The sequence below is a fragment of the Panthera onca genome, chromosome E2 (genome assembly GCF_046562875.1).
Source record: "Panthera onca isolate mPanOnc1 chromosome E2, mPanOnc1 haplotype 2, whole genome shotgun sequence".
Taxonomy (NCBI): domain Eukaryota; kingdom Metazoa; phylum Chordata; class Mammalia; order Carnivora; family Felidae; genus Panthera; species Panthera onca.
This window is the reverse complement of record NC_138353.1, coordinates 54,400,871-54,413,465: the sequence shown is the minus strand read 5'-3', so window position 1 is coordinate 54,413,465 and position 12,595 is coordinate 54,400,871. Positions and strand designations below refer to the sequence as shown.

The 12,595-nt window shown below is 46.0% G+C and overlaps 1 long non-coding RNA gene across 4 annotated transcripts in view; it reads right to left on the bottom strand.

Moving 5' to 3' along the window:
* Window positions 1–158: 158 nt before the first annotated feature.
* Window positions 159–12,595, bottom strand: part of LOC132690103 (uncharacterized) — a 44,603-nt gene continuing 32,166 nt past the window's right edge. For 2 of the 4 annotated variants that reach the window (XR_013552545.2, XR_013552546.2), the window contains 3 exons: window positions 9,238–9,434; window positions 1,824–2,014; window positions 159–192 (listed from right to left, as the gene is read on the bottom strand). This is a non-coding gene — a long non-coding RNA (uncharacterized LOC132690103). The remainder of the gene's footprint in view (window positions 193–1,823; window positions 2,015–9,237; window positions 9,435–12,595) is intronic. The other 2 variants (XR_013552547.2, XR_013552548.2) reach the window with 2 other exon arrangements.

The following is a 12,595-nucleotide window of genomic DNA, read 5'->3' as shown; positions in this document are numbered from 1 at the left end:
CACAGGTCACACAACATGTAGCAGAGGTGAGAGATTTGAAAGTGGGATCCTCTTCCCATATAATTTAGGGAAGAAGCACGGAAGAGAAGGCTACCTTTCCTGAGGCCACTTTCTCCATGGAATGTGTTGCATCCACATACAGTCACATCCACAAACAGTCCACAAAGCAGTCATGAGGCGAAGAAGTAAAACCTGAATTCAGAAAGAAAAGTTGTGCTATTAAAAAAAAAACAACAACAACAGCAAAAAAACCCAACAATCTTATTTTGCAATTCTGTATCTCCTATTACAAAGTTACTGTCTAGAGTGAGTTAACATTTCCCTTTTGGAGTTAATGTTATCATATATGAATTACTTTGCAGTTTTCTAATTAAGTTGGCTTCCAAATGGTGCCTTTAGTTAGCCAGGGTGAAAAACCGAGCAGGTAAAGTGGAAATCTCCGGTGGCGGGTTTCCAGGGGACAGGCAAAGCCCCAGCACCGGGGGCAGCTGCCTCCCCAAGGGAGACGGGTCAGTGGTGAGATCCAGAACACCATGCTCTCCACGGCCCGTCCCGGAAGCAGGATGCAGGGAGTGGAGGGAGAACCGTGCTAGGATTCCTGGAGGGCACACTTCACCGCTGAAACCGAAGACCACAAATTACCCCATTAACATTGAGGAGGGTTCATTAATTCCACTAAGCCCTACAAGAGGCCAGAGACTAGCGTCCTGTTGGGTATTAGAGACAGAAAGACAGGAAGTCGTAACTCCGGGACTCCATGAAATGCCAGCCTAACAAGGAAGGAAGGAAGGCAAGCAATCATTATTATAATAATATGCCACGCTTGGGAGGTAGAAGGGACAGAGTGAAATGCAGAGGGCACTACTGGGAGAAAGGGGAGTGCCTTCTAACGCCGAAGCAGGAACACTTTAATTTTCCACCGTGTTGCACTCAGAGCCTGGTCAGTGAGGCTTCACGAAAATTCAATTTAAATAACAACCACCAGGTTAGAGTCTGGACCGTGGTCCTGATGTTTCTGCTTCCTAAATAATCTTTCAGATTGTTCCTCTTTCCTCCAGCCCCACCTCCCCAGCCACCATCCTCACTATTGCTCACCTCTTGGGAGCAGCCTCCTCACGACCTCCCTGCCACAATCTACCCTCCCTGCTGCCACTAGGTGACCTGGCTGAAATGCAAGCCTGATATTGTCACTCTCCTGTTCCAAATCCAGAGTTTAGCACAGTGCCTGGCATGTAGTAGGTGCACAACAGATATTTATTGAATGAATGAATGACACACAGCCTCATTGTGCTACGCCATCATTGTATTGACTTGCTAAGGCTGCCATGACAAAAATACCACAACCTTGGTGGCTTACACAGTTCTGGAGGTCAGAAGTCAGAAATCAGAGTGTCTGCAGAGCCAGGAGCCTTCTGAAGTCTCTAGGGAAAACCCCTCCTCGCTTCTTCTAACTTCTGGTGGTCACCAGCAAGCCTTGATGTTCCCTGGCTCCAGGCTCTTCTTCTGTTGCCACATGGACGTCTCCCTCTGTGTCTGTCTCTGTGTTCAGCTCGCCTTTTTATAAGGACATCAGTCACTGGGTCTGGACCCACCTTAACCCCAGCATGCCCTCATCTTGATTAGATGTGCAAAGGCCCTATTTCCACGAAGAAGGCACATCCTCAAGCACCAAGGGGTAGGACTTCAACATGTCTTTTTGGAAAATGCAAATGAACCCACAAGAGCCATTCAGCAAAAGCAAGTTAAAAGTAGAAATTTAAGCCTGGATAGCTCAGTCGGTAGAGCATCAGACTTTTACTCTGAAATGTCCAGGGTTCAAGTACCTGTTCACATGTTTGTGGCTTTGGGATGCTTGGATGGCTCAGGTGGTTAGGCATCCAACTCTTGGTTTTCGCTCAGGTCATGATCTCATGGTTCATGAGTTCCAGCCACATGTCTGACTCTGTGCTGACAGCGTGAAGCTTGCTTGGGATTCTCCTTCTCACCCCGTCCCAAGCTCATGTTCTCTCTCTCTCTCTAAACAAACAAACAAACAAACAAACAAACAAACCTTAAGGAAATAAAAATAGAAATTTAAAAGGCTATCAATGGACTTAATTTTACAGCTAGGTTCTCATAGTTTCTCTCTCATTCTCTCTTGCTCTCTCTCTTTCTCTCTCTTTTTTTTTTTTTTAGGGCTAAATACTCCTAAACAGTAGTAATGTGGAAGCAGATTAAACTCCTATGAGAACAAAGAAGACACAGCATTTAATTCCTGGAGACCGTGAGGCAGCTTCAGAGAAGCTATTCTTGAAAAAAGGATACAGGTGTTCAGGCAAGCACATAAGAAGAGGCACTTTTGTAAAGAAACAGCACATGCAAGACTGGTGTGACGGGCTAGGGCAGACCCAGGAGGGGGGGATAATGCTGGGGGTTGTAGTTTATGCTGGTTCTGGGGGCACTGACAAGGATTTAGTATTATAAGGCCCCTCCCTGAGACGCCCCTTCTACCAGCTCTCCCCACCCCTACCTCCACCCCCACCCCTTTCTTCCTGGCTAATCTTTCAAGATCCAGGTCACCAGCCACTCTGGAGAAACCAACAACTTAGCATTTGAGAATAACACAGAGGACCCATCTACATACACGTCTACAAAACCAAGAGAATATCACCCACCATCCCAACGACTGAGGTCATTATTAGTTGCTCAGAGATGGTCCCCAGGCACAGAACTGAAATAATCAGGGAAGTATGCAAGATACAGCTCAGCTGTGTGAGCGTGTTTCTCGGGATTTCATCTGGCCGTCTGAATCTTCAAGGGGGATCAGCGACACAAAAAACCAAGATAATTGATCTGGTTTCAATAGGCACTGAGTCCATAAGCAAGAATCATGAAGATGTTTGCGCCCTGTGGGCCCAGGCCTTCCAGTCTGGGGAAGAGACCTGTCTAAAGTTGGGCTCTCCCAGAAGCACACCCCGAGACAAGGATTCAAGTGCCAGTGGTTTATTTGGGAGGCGAATCCAGGAAATGCCAGCAAGGGCATGGGGAAGTGGAACAGGGAGGGAAGATATTGACAGTGCATTATCAAGGCTGTTACATCATGGCCAACAGCAGCTCAGCCTGACTACTGGACTGTGAGATGGTGTGAGCATTCTTTAGAGTTATCTTGAGGGATCTGGGCGATGGACCCACCAACCCTGGCCAATCAAGGGTGAGAGTTTCTCCCAAGAGGCACAAACTGCCAGGCACTTCCATCCTGTCTCTTATGTGCAGGGAAAGGCAAGGAGTTATAGGTGCTCGTGTTTAGAAGCCTTACGTGGTAAGTGTGAGTGGTTAAGACGGGCCCTTGACAATGTCTGCTGCAACCCTCAGGAGATAAGTCCGCTCAGGCTAAATGGCAAGTGCAAGAAGATGTTCATAGCAGTGTTGACTGAATTGCAAAACTGAACACATAACAAAGAGATGACAAAAACCACACAAAGCATCTAGCACTGTGGGAATGGTTTAGTAAATATCCATTCAGGGAAAGGAAGCCCAGCCCTCACCATGCCAATCCCAAAGCCCTTTAACATCATGGAAAAGGCCTACCATCTAAAGTTAAGTAGGAAACTGTAATACGAACTAATTACATGCACGCTATGGTTGTGTCTGGGTAAACATCTATCTCCAAAGCAAGAAGCATTTAAAGGAAACGCAAAGAATGAAAATGCTTTGGGGTGAGGGAACCATGAGAATTCTTTTGCTATGTTGTCTTTTTAGTTGAATGGAGGGCAAAGATTCAATTCAATTTATGACCAATAAAAATACCAATTCATATAAAGCAATGTAGTCCCCCCTCCCCTGCGCCTGTTTCCTGTATGCCTTCCCAAACAAATTGTTTCTCTTGAATTCTTGGCTCAGTTAGCTTCTGGAGGAACCCAAACTAAAAGAGATCCATTCCCAGGATTGGGGTGACTGAGCCACAGGGTGTGAACATCTTTATGGTTCTTTTCATGGACTCAAGGCCTCATTTAAACCAAATTTGCTCTCTGTTTTCATTTGCTGGTCCCGAAAATCAGGGTTTAGAGGCTTAGGCAGCTGGATCAGATCACTGGAAACAGGCTCGCACGGGTCCAGCCATGTCCTGCTTCCTTTCGTCACGTACACAGATTAGTTTAAGCCACATTGGGAGCTGACATCACCAAGATGAATTCTGTGCCCAGGAGTCTGAAATCCATCAGAACATAAAGACTGCAAAAGTAGAATTCAGCCTGCACATTTGCATTCATTATCAAATGTCTCCAAGCATGTTCCATGAGGGACATAAATTAAGCCTTTACCCAGGAGATACATTATCACTGCATGAGGGCTTCCACATAGTTTTCTAATAGAAGTCATTAGAAGCTTGGCCCCCAGAGATAAGAGACCAGTATTCTCTGTGCTCCCACCAGTGACTCAGCAATGACATCGAGTCCTACCCTGGGCTCTGTCTGGCAGGGCTACTCCAGAGGGCTTGGAAGGGCTTCTGGAGAAAGCGACAGGGGCCATGGGTCAGTCTCAGTGTTGGTTTGAAAACTGGCCTCTGGACACATAGAGCAGGGAGAGACCGAAGAAAAAGCAGATCACCCCAGGTTGGTAGGTGGCAGGTTTAATAAGCAAGAGAACTTAACACACAAGCCTTGTCTTGGGTGCTACAAGACAAGTAGATCTCTGTACTCGCTGGCCAAGTCTTAAAAGTTTATATATGGGGCTTTAACTGGGTTCAGTTATATATACTGTCCAGATGATTTCAACACCACATCACTATCTCAAGGCTGTGTCCTTGGGACAGCTTCTGGGAGCCAGGAAGGCAAACAGAATGCTCATTTCAAGGACAGGGCAGGGGTGAGGATCTTCTGATTGCCTGGGTCCCGTTCATGGGTCAACCAGCAGTCATAGCCTCTCAACCTCCCCCAACACACAAGGACGTGGAATATGGGACCAGGCTGGCAAATGTTCATTGAGTCCTACTGTGTGCCAGTCATGCGATGGACAGAGATTAAGAAATATTATCCCTTTCCTGCAAGAAACTCATAGAATAAAACAACCTAAATGTCCATCAACGGATGACTGGATAAGCAAATTGTAGTGTATCTATACATGGGACATTATTTAGCTATAAAAAGGAATAAAGAGCTAATAATGCATGCTCCAACGTGGATGACCCTTGAAAACATTATACTGAGTGAAAGAAGCTAGACACAAAAGGCCACATATTGTACAATTCTATTTATATGAAATGCCCAGAATTTGTAAATCCATACAGACAGAAAATAGTGCTTGCCAAGGACTGAGGGAGAAGGGAATGGAGGGGGGAAAAAAGATGAATTATGTCAGAGCAGGTGAATAATTTAAAGCCAGATAATAGACACCTGTGGTTCTCTACAGTCTTTGGCCACTCTGCTGCAAGAAACAATTTGCCTAATACCTGTTTTGAAGGTTCTAGAGTCCCACCACATTGCAAACGTCCCTCTCCAGTTTCAAATCACTAACTTCTTATACAGACCCGTCATCCAGTATTGTGTTTTATTGTTAACAGTATAAACCATACCCTTGGCATCTCCCCTGTCCCAACCCAAATGGCCTATATAGATATATCTCCAAAGAGAAAGAGCTCCCAAGAGGAACTCTGGTGTTAGTAGTTAAAACAATTTTTCCCACCACCGATGGGACTTAGTAATTTTGTCAAACTCAGTTAACTTTGAAAGTTATCATGAACAACAAACATTCCTCAAACATTACTCGGCAAACAAGGAGCTAAGGTGGGGAATATATTAGTTATGGAAAACTCTTCATCGAACAGTTATTCTATAAACTTTTACTGAGTGCCAAAAAAGGAAGGGAGGGGTGAAGTAGTGGAATAATGGTCTGTGCTACAAGATGGATGAACCTTGAAGACACTATGCTAACAGAGCCAGTCACAAAGACCACATATTATGTGATTCTGTTTATATGAAGCATCCAGAGTAGGCAAATCCACAGAGCCAGGAAGGAGATTAGTGGTTGTCAGGAGCTGGCAGGAGGGAGGGCTGGGAGTGAATGCCAGCAGGTGAAGGGTTTCCTTTTGGGGTCATGAAAATTTTCTAAAATTGGTCATGATGAAGGTTGCACAACTTTGTGGATATACTACAAACCACTGACCTGGAAGTTTTAAATGGGTGGGTTGTATGGGATGTGAACCGTGTGTTAAGTGTTTATCAACAAAAAAAGAAAAATGAAACTCAGAGGAGAGAGGAATATTATGTGGGGCAAGTTCTACAAAATCCACAAAGGAACTGACCTTTGAGTAGAGTATCAAAGGTGGACAGGGCAGGACTGAGAGAAAAGGGCTCCTGGCAGAGGGAAGAACACAGGCACACAGAGGTATGAAGCAAGGTTGCTAGCAGTGAACCAGGATAGTTAGAAAGAGCTGTGTGTGACTTTGACCTAATGGGGGATGATGGGCCCATGAGATTTAAAAAAAAAAGTTTTTATTTTAGAGAGGTAGGAGGAGGGGAGAGGAGCAGAGGGTGAGCGCGCACGAGAGAGTGAGCGCCCAACACAGGGCTCAATCCCACCACCCTGGGATCATGACCTGAGCCGAAATCAAGAGTCAGATGCTCCATCAACTGAGCCACCAGGCACCCTGCCATGAGATTTTTTAAAAAAATAATTTATTATTTTTGAACAGGTAAGATATTCACCACATGGTACAAGATAGAAAAGTTTCAAAAATGTGGCCAATGAAACAAAAGTCTTGCTCCTTCCTCTGTCTCCCACTCACCTAGCTCCCCCAACCCCTGACCCAAGCAATCACTACTGCCAGGCTCTCGTAAGTCCTTTATGAGATACATTCAACACATACAAACAAATCTTCATAGATGTTTTTGTGCAAATAGGATTGGACCATTGGGGCACCTGGGTGGCTCAGTCAACTAAGCGTCTCTTGATTTTGGCTCAGGTCATGATCTCATGGTTGGTGGGATTGAGCCCCACACTGGGTTCTGTGCTGACATCACAGAGCCTTCTTGGGATTCTCTCCGTCCTCTCTCTCTGCTCCTCCCCCTACTGACACACATGCGAGAAAGCTCGCTCGTGTTCTCTCTCTCTCTCAAAATAAGAAATTTTAAAATTAAAAAAATAGGATTGGACCATCAACAATGTCTCATACTTTGCTTTTAATATTAGCAAAAATCTTAGATATCCTTCTAAATTTGTATATAAACAATTTGATCATTTTTTGTATGTGGGTATAGAGGACGTACCACATTTTGTTGACCACTTTCCTATCAATGAACATTTAGGTTGCTTCCAATTTTTCCTTCTTATAAAATTCTGCAATAAATAACTTTATATGTATGAGATTTTGTGCATGTATGAATTTATTTATCAACTTCCTAGAAGTTGAACTGCTACATTATAGAGCTTGTACTTTTAAAACTTTGAGAGATATTGGGATGTCTGGCTGCCTCAATCAGTAACGCATGTGAGTCTTGATTTCAGGGTTTTAAGTTAGAGCCCCACAGTGGCTATAGAGATTAGTTTTAAAAATATCAAAAAATAATAATTAAAATTTTTACAGATATCACCAAACTGCCCATAATGGAGGTTGTACCAATTTACACTCCCATGCAACGAGTGAGTCTGTTTCCCCACATTTGGGGAGTGTGTTTGGAAATATGGTCACTGGCCAATTCATACAGAGCCTTGTATACAAAGCTGAGAAGCTTGAACTCGATCCATAGACCATGGACACCCACTAGAGGGTTTAAGGCAGTGGGTGAGGATGGGCAGGTCTGAGGTTTTAAAAGCTTATTTTCATGATGATACTAAAACAATTTTGTAGGAAATCTGTACTCTCCAACAGGCATGAGTGGTAATGTGATGAAGCAGAGAGGGGGAGACATATCCATTAGGATTTAAGCCACGTTGGGGAGAATGTGATTATCATGTGGGCACAGCTGTCGCTCTGGACAATAGGATTGCGGATGAGTGCTACTTGGTTCCTTGACCATCTCATCACTCCCACTTTCCTGCCATTTTTCTTTTATCACATACTTCTCACATGCTGATGGCTTCTCGTGAGACATGTGGCCCTCCAGGGTAATAACATCAAACCAATAGCAAGGAATTGTTATCAGAAGCTAACAGTTGATCGAATGACAAGCAGACAGGTGAGATAGCGGCTTTATGTTTCTCTTGAAGACTGTTTTGCAAATTAATTGGATTTGGAACAGGCATTGAACAAAGAGCTGGGGAAAGCAGAAATGTAGACACATTCATCCTGAGCCTTTCGTCTCTTAAATAAGAGGCAGGAGCTATTATTGGATGCAAAGAGAGAAGGAAAGATCTCTGGCAGACAGCTGTGAGCCACAAGCATAAGAAGGACCTGAGCACCAGCTCCATCCAGATGCTCCAGTGGTGGTTCAAGGATGAATGCGGTGGGCTTGCTCCTCCTGGGGCTTGCTCTGAGGTTTAGGGCTGCAATCGCTAAGCCAGAAGAATCGCTAAGCAGCTTTTGCTCAAAGAGCCAAGTGGCTTTCAAAGACTCTTGCTATGAATTTGTGCCTCTCAGCCACACCTTCTATGGTGCCCAGAGCTGGTGCGAGGGGCAAGGGGGCCATTTGGTCTTTATTCGTGATGAGGACACCCAGAAGTTTCTGCAGAAGCATATCTCCCAGGACAGGGAATGGTGGATTGGACTTGTAGGAAACTTGGCTCGGAATGGAACCACAGAAGGTAGGTGCTGTGGAAGCCGTATTTTACAGGAAGCTGGTGGCCGTAATTCTCACCATTGCTTCTTAATCCGGAACCGCATGGAACAATGTAGTATATCCTACTTCTCATGGGAAGGACACCCTCCTCTTTTGTGGATCAAATGAAATGATTCATGTACAGTATCTAGCACGGAATCTGACACGTAGAGGACACTCTGGAAACGTTCATTTGTTTGAATGTGTCTAATAATAATATTAGCTATGGCTTCTTCAGTTCTTGCTAGAATAGTGCCCAGCACTATCCTTAGTACTGCTTGCCTGTTATCACCTCGAATCCCTACAATAACCAGTGAGATGATATTGTTGCTTCTGTTTTACAGATGAGGCAACGGAGTGTCAGGAAATAATGACTAAGCTATTTTCAAAGCACCTCCATGTGGCTTTCCCCATTTCTTATGAGAGTAAAGCAGGTTAAGAGCTTGGCACCACCCCATTCACATTCGATGGTCTCGTTTTAATGGTCCTCCTAGAAATCCTTACTTACCTTTGACTCTGTGAGGGCAACTTCCTCCAACCCCAGCACGGTCTGCTGAGTCTTCTATGCACCTGTAGGGCTTGTCCACACCTCTGTGAGGGTATTTTTGGCATGACTTTAAGTTTTTAGGTGTCTGTCTTCCTTCCTAGACAGTGAACTCCTCGAGGGAAAGAACCACATTCTGGCCACTTTTCTTTTCCCAGTGCCTGTACATAGCAGAGAATGGACAAATGAACATTTGTATTCAATTTTTGCACCTGTCCCACGAGGTATACATTGCTACTCATATTTTATGGATGGGAAAATGAAGTCCAGGGGGAGAAAATGGTTGGCTCAAGAGAACACTGCGAGAGGACTTCCTCTTGAGTCAGCAGCCTGCCACATCACATTGTCCTGTTGAAGCCACTGGGTTTCAGAAATGCGTAACTTGGTCTGGGCTAAGCACTTAATACCAGAGTGGATGGAAAGGCTGAGAGAGCAGTTGGGAACACTCATTTTAGGAAACTCATAGCCACTGGATTTGAATTCTAAAACTCATTTTCAGGCAATATCTATTGAATAGTTTCTTGATTTGTAGATGTAGCAATTGTGGATTTCTGTATATTGAACACCACTTCCTATACATTTAAAGGAGTTGTGTGTATTTGAAATCACCAAGGGATACCACATGGCTCATTTTACATAAAATGAGGTAGATCTGTGTAGGCTGACATGTAACAACCCCCAATATTTAATGTTATTTAAGAAGAAGCAGAGCGTCATGTGGAGTATGATGGCATTTGTGTAGATTTCAGGCACTCAGAGTTGCTGATATAGGGATAAAACTCAGTCTGGAACAATTCATAAGACACATAATAGTAATGGGAGTAACCCATAGGTTGGGGGGGGGGTGATGTTTTCATTTTATGCCCCTTTTCACTCTAAAAATTTTTTAACCATTCATATGTATTTTAAAAAATGAATAAATACACTTTTGAGTCTTTAAATATTTGCTTTTTAGTGTTTTCTACATTTCTAGTGTCCTTGAAATGCCTCTGTATTACACACACACACACACACACACACACACACACACACACACACACACTTCTTCAAGAGTCACATCAGTGTGTTCATGGGGCTGAGGAGTTCTGGACATAAGGAAAATTTCCATTTTAAGTGAGTGTGCCCAAATATGTTTGACAAGGGCCCCTGCTGCTCTAAGGAACACCTTCAAATGTCCCGAGGCACACTTCTGTGTTCTTTTCTAGGTTATGGTAAGACAGAGCTACAAGCATCATGTCCTTAATGAAACTATTTTGTCTGGGCTCCCTGACTTGGCGCCCCGGTTTCTAGGTTGAATTCTTACGTCTGGGTGTTGAAAGGTAACAGCTAGCAACGCCCCTTCGTTGGCACGGGAAAGAGAGGCCGTCAGCCTGTCGGTCTTAACCGGGCACCTCCTGCAGCACCAGGAGCTGAGCTGAGGCAAGCCCTGTGCATAAAAAGGGCCGGAGGAGAGTCTGTAAGTCCTGGTGCTTGTGTTCCCATCCCAGGGCTGGGGACCTGGCTGGACACCTCAAACGTGAGCTACAGCCACTGGCGCGGAGGGCAGGCCTCTCCTGCCCCCGACGCCTGTGGTTACATCGGGAGAGACGCTTCCTTTGGGTGGGTGGCCTCAGACAACTGCACGCAGCCGTCTGCCTTCATCTGCGAGTTTGGTGAGCTGGCCTCTGTTGTGGGGTCTCCCTCCTTCTGTCTCTCTGTGCCCCTCTATGTGTCTCTGTTTCTATCTCTTTCCAGTGTCCCTGGGTCTCTCTCTCTGTCTCCACGTCTCCTTAAATGCCCGCCTGTCTCTGTGTCTGTGTTTGTGCCCCTCCATGTGTCTCTGTTTCTCTCTCTTTCCAGGTGTCCCTGGGTCTCTCTGTCTCCACGTCTCCTTAAATGCCCACCAGTCTCTGTGTCTGTGTTTATTTCATCTCCCCAGCTCACAACCCCGACTCCCTGTCCACTTACCTACCAGCCTCCCCTGCATCCCTCTTTTACTCTCAGACACCTGCATCTGGGGGCAAATACCCAGCCCTACTTACTCTCCTTTCCAGTCTTCCTAAAAGGAGACATGGTCCCAGGAGGTTGGTCTCACTCACCCTTGACGACTACCGCCCTGGCCGGCCGGGTCTGAGCCTCCGGTGCTCACCCTCCCTGACTCCTGAACGTCCCTGCACTCCGTTCTTGTGTCCTTTCCAGCTGCTGTCCATGGTTGACCCCCTTTGTGCCCTGGGAACTCCTCCCTGGGGACTCCGTGTAAGAGCCCCGGCATGAGTGACCCATGGCCCCACGATGGGTCCTGCATGCCATGCAGGGACCCTGGCATAGGGGCCTGGTCTTGGAACTGAGCTACCCCATGTTCCCCTGACTTTCAAGCGAGGCTTAAGGGAAGCTTCCAGGCTTCCTGGGCTCAGCCCCTTCCGTATCCCCAAGCCCGTCAGTGAAGAACCCCAGCTCCTGGGGGCCCATTCTGGATTTGGGCACTTACAGGCCCCGTGCCTCCTTTCCCCCATCTGGTTTTAAACAGGTGCCATGTAGGGTTCACTTCTCCAGCCTGGCCGATTTTGGAAACTTGGAGCTTCGGGGACCTATGGGTCATACAACTTCCCTCTCTTTTTATCACAGCTCCCCAGTGCCTCGCCCTCTTGTGCACCCCAACTCAAGAACCTGTCTCAGAATCTGTCAGCCCCAGGGCCTTGGAGCCACTGGTACAAGGTCACATCATGAACAGCTAACACACACCAAGCAGCACTTCCAAGAACAGACTCGCGTGCGTTTATTCATAATAGAAGCGCCTCTGCTGTTTGAGGCGAGGCCTGTGATAAAGCTAAGAACAGTGGGGCTCAGAAAGGGTAAGCTCCTTGCCCAAGACCACACAGCTGGGAAGTGACCATGGTAAGACCTGAACCCAGGTTTGCCTGTGGTCAGAGAGAGACTGGCAGATGCTGGCTGCTGCCGGCTTTGGAAAGGGAAGAAGGGGTCACAGTCCAACAACTGTAGCTCCTCTGGAAAAGGCTCGGGAGCAGACTGTCCCCTGGAGGCACCAGAAGGAGTGAAGTCCACACCTTGATACTAGCCCAGGAAGACCCACTTTGGACTTGTGACCTTTATAACTAGAGGATGATAGATTTGCACTGTTTTCAGCCATGAATTTGGTGGTAATTTGTACAGAGAGCAGCTGTAGGAAACTAACACAGATTTTTGGTCTCATCCTCTACCCTGTGGTGTTCCCACCAGGCAGATGGGCCGGAGTTTGGATCCAGAGTTTCCTTTCTGGCTGTGCTCACCTGAGCCAAGTCATTGTTTTCCAACAAACGTTCACTGAATGTAGACCACATGCCAG